The sequence below is a fragment of the Gossypium arboreum genome, chromosome 5 (genome assembly GCF_025698485.1).
Source record: "Gossypium arboreum isolate Shixiya-1 chromosome 5, ASM2569848v2, whole genome shotgun sequence".
Lineage (NCBI taxonomy): Eukaryota > Viridiplantae > Streptophyta > Magnoliopsida > Malvales > Malvaceae > Gossypium > Gossypium arboreum.
The window spans coordinates 57,197,114-57,201,969 of NC_069074.1; positions in this window are offsets into that span (position 1 = coordinate 57,197,114).

Consider the following 4,856-nt stretch of genomic DNA (forward strand, 5'->3'; position numbering starts at 1 on the left):
GTTGGGTTGAGTTGTTGAAAGATTATGAACTTGTCATTGACTATCACCCGGGAAAGGCTAATGTGGTTGCGGATGCCTTAAGTAGTAAATCACTGTTTGCTTTACGAGTGATGAATGTACACTTGTCTGTTCTACCCAACAATGCGTTAGTAGCTGAATTAAAGGCCAAACCATTATTGATTCATCAAATTCGTGAAGCTCAGAAAGTCGACGATGAATTGGTTGCAAAACGGGCTGAATGTGTTCCGAATAGGGAATCCAAATTTCAAATTGATGATGACGATTGTTTGAGGTTCGAAGTCGGTTGTGTGTTCCAAGAAATTGAGAACTCATTTGACGATTTCGAGCGAAGCTCATTGTAGCCGAATGTCAATTCACCCGGGGAGTACGAAAATGTACAACGATCTGAGACGCCAGTTTTGGTGGCATGGTATGAAACGAGACATTTCCGATTTTGTTTCGAAGTGTTTAATATGTTAGCAAGTAAAGGCAAAACATCAAGTGCCTACGGGTTTACTCCAGCCAATCATGATACCTGAATGGAAATGGGATCGAGTCACGATGGATTTCGTATTTGGGTTGCCAGTATCGGCAAGTAAGAAAGATGCGATTTGGGTTGTTGTGGATAGACTGACTAAGTTAGCTCACTTTATCCCCGTACGTACGGATTTTTCATTGGATAAACTAGCTGAATTGTATGTTTCTCAGATTGTGAGATTACACGGGGTACCGATTTCTATTGTGTCAGATAGAGATCCGAGATTCACCTCACGATTTTGGAAGAAATTGCAAGAAGCTTTGGGCACCAAGTTGCATTTTAGCACCGCTTTTCACCCCCAAACCGATGGTCAATCCGAGCGGATAATTCAAATACTCGAGGATATGTTGAGATGCTGCATCCTCGAATTTAGTGGTTCATGGGAACGGTATTTACCTTTGATTGAATTCGCTTACAACAATAGTTTTCAATCAAGTATTAAGATGGCACCTTACGCGGCTTTGTATGGGCGTAAATGCCGTACGCCATTGTTTTGGACCGATCTCGGTGAGAGTAAAATTTTCGGAGTGGATTTGATTAAAGATGCTGAACAGAAAGTAAGAATAATTTGTGAAAGTCTGAAGGCAGCATCAGATCGTCAGAAGTCATATGCGGATTTAAAACGAAGAGATATTGAGTATCAGGTGGGAGACAAAGTGTTTCTTAAGGTCTCACCTTGGAAAAAGATACTCAGATTTGGCCGTAAGGGCAAGTTGAGTCCGAGATTCATTGGGCCGTACAAAATCTCTGAACGAGTCGGTCCAGTTGCGTATAGATTGATTTTGCCCCCTGAACTTGAAAAGATTCACAACGTCTTTCATGTTTCGATGCTTCGACGTTATAGATCTGATCCATGACACGTAATTAATCCATCAGAGGTTGAAATTCAACCCGATATGAGTTATGAAGAAGAACCGATTCGCATCCTAGCTCGTGAAGTGAAAGAGTTGCGAAACAAAAGGGTTCCGTTAGTAAAAGTGTTATGGCTCAAACATGGAATCGAAGAAGCTACTTGGGAACCCGAGAACTCTATGAAAGAGCAATACCCAAACCTATTTACTGGTAAGATTTTAGGGGACGAAAATTTCTTAAGTGGGGGAGAGTTGTGACAGCCCTAAAGTGACCCTAGTCGGAAAACGGTTTCGGGACTGCTAAACCGAGTCACCAAATTATTTGAATATGGTATTTATTGTCTAAAATATGTGATTATGAATGTGTGAAAGTTTTAGGCTTCGATTTAGTAAATTGCATGTGAATTTAGTCAAAAGGACTTACGTGTGACATTTTTGAAATGTGATAGGCTAATCTACAAGGATCTAATAGTGCATGTAATCAAAAGAGAGGACTTGCATGTCAATTTTCCCCCCTAATATGTAGTGGCCGGCCATGAGCATGGGTGGACAAAGTGTTATGGCTAAAAACATATCATAAACATGTTGGGATAATGCATTATGTAAGGAATAATAAAATAAAGAGCATGGGCAATGTGTGTGTTTGTTTCCCCCTCCCCCCCATTGCCGTGAGTTGAAGGAAAGAAAAAAAAAAAAAAAAGTGTTCATTCTTGAACATCCTTGGCCGAATAGAGGAAAGAAAGGAAGGGGAAGAGCTTGAGAAAATCGGCTATGGTGGTTGTTAGACTAAGGTATGTTTGAAGTTGTCCATGAGATTCATGCATGTTTTTATTTGTTAGTTTGAGTTCTAGCTAGCCCATGGTTCAAATCTTTGTTATGTCATGGAGATGGTATTCGCTAAGGTGGATTGGTGTTGATGTCATTTACAAGCTAAAATGAAGCTTTGTAATGATGCATGTGATGGTGGATTGATGACTCTTGAGTCTTCTTTTTAGAATTTTGGGTGAGATATTAAGTTCTTTGTTTAACCATGACCAAAATTGAAATGGTATGGTGTTGTGATGCATTCGCCATGGTAGGAAGTAGAAGGAAATATGGTTGTTGTTAGATGAAGTAGAGTCTAACAAATGAGCACATATGTGCATTAGTTGCTAGATGGAGAAGAATCGGCTAGCAAGTTGTGTGCTAAGGCGAATATAATTTTGTATATTAATGAGTAATGCATGTGTTGAATTGATGAAAAGGAGAGGATGCTTTAATAGTGTATATATGTGTATTAGCCAAGTTTTGAACTTGAAACAAAATGGTGTTTAGTCAATACGAGTGACCATACTTGTAGAATGTATTAAGTGTTGCAATCGGCCTTAGCATAGATGTGTATGTTCGGCCACATGAATGAGTACATAAGTTGATGTGTATGTTCGCCATAGGTAAGCATATTGATGGCTTTATCTTGACTTAGAAAATTCGCTAAGGGAAATATTAGCTAATATGTTGAATTCGATTCGTGATTTCGTACATATGGGACTTTAATGTCTAATGTATATATGGGCTAAGTGCCTTGAGGTTCTCTTTTGATGTTCAAATGAATTGTGTTAAATTGCTTAATGTGATTAAAAATGCATGACCATTGTGTATTTGAGCTAAAGGGTGGCCATATGACCTATTAAACTCCTTGTCATATTCGCCATAAGCTAGCATAATGAGACTTTAATAAGTTAAATTTGTTTGAATTAGCTCAAGAGCTTAGAGGACCACAGTTGGATAAGGAAAGGAAAAAGTTATCGAATAGCCGCCAAATCGTTCGACCACATCCGAGGTAAGTTTTGAGTAATGGAACTTAGATTATGTTTGATTAGATCATGCTCTTTGTATGTGGCTAATGAGCCGAAATTGCGAATGTGATAAGTGTCTTGTGTTTGAGCTTTGCTAATGAAAATGAAATACGGATGTGTCATGATTTATTGATAAATGTGCATGGTTATTCGAATGATGTCCAGGCTAAGTCCCGAAGGCTTTGTGCTAAGTGACTATATCCGGACTAAGATCCGAAGGCATTTGTGTGAGTTACTAAATCCGGGTTAAGTCCCGAAGGCATTTATGCGAGTTACTAAATCCAGGTTAAGTCCCGAAGGCATTTACGCGAGTTACTATAACCGGGCTATGTCCCGAAGGCGTTTGAACGAGTAGCTATATCCGGTTAAATGCCGAAGGTACGTGATTTGGGAATGAGCAATCTTGCTGTAAAATTTCAGTTAATACGCTTGTAAAATCCCAACAATGAGGTATGTTTCGTATGTGCATTGGAATAGTTGATTCCCTTCGAATAATATTCGCTCAGTCGAGTAATGAGCTTCCGGTATTTGGCTAAGATGATGCCTTATGTATGAATACAAGGGTTGGAATGTGAAGTAGGAATGATTTGAGAATATGTATATATGGAATTATCCGTTTAGTTATATGAATGCTATACTCGATGTGCTTAAATTCTTTGCTCAAAACTTACTAAGCATTTAATGCTTACTCCGTTTCTTTGATTTTTGTTTTATAGATTTTGGTTCTTCACTATCGGACTCGGGATTTTGAAGTCGAAGTCGCCCACACTATCAAAGCTCCTTTTGGTATACTTTTGGTTGAACTTTGAAACGGCATGTATAGGACTACCCTTTGTTGTAGGTCATGTACCTTTCGGTTTTGTGTAAATTTGGATAGCCATGCGAAAATGGCTTAAATATACTTTGATCATAGCATTAAAATCGTTTTGTATGTTGTCCGTCGAGAGGTATGGAAATGTTGGTAACGGTTAGCCATGGGAATGGTTATTCATGATCACTTTGGTATATGTATGACAAACTCTAGTTGATCCATGGAGGATCATGAAATAGGTAAAGTTTACCTTAAAATAGATCTTGGCAGCAGCAGTAATGTGGATGTGAAAATAACTAAAATAGTAGGAATAGAATTAAATAGTGAATAAATTATGTAATCGAACCTTGATGAATCTATTTTCTTAAGAAAGTAACGAAACGTTCATATGAATAGTATATTATGAGATGTTAAAGTTTTCGTGAGACAGGGCCAGAACGGTTTCTGGATCCCCTGATCTGACTTTGGAAATTCATTATAAATTAACCAGAGACATTTAGAAGTCATTCCATATATGTATAGATTCCTTTTTGAGTCTATTTTCTATAGAAACAACCGGCATCAGTGTTGAAGCCCTGTACAGGGAGATATCCAAGTCGTAATGCATGAAGGTCAGTGTAGTCACACCCTGTAACAGGGGAGACTTTAACTAATAAACTGTACTAATTGGCCCGATCAAAAATTCTAGAAAAAATCTGTAGATTGATATATGAGTCTAGTTTCGGGGAAAAATTACGAAACTGATTTTCGAGTTGTGGAACTCAAGTTATGATTTTTAAGGTGACAGTGACGCAGTTAGCCAGTCGTCTGGAAAATTTCTA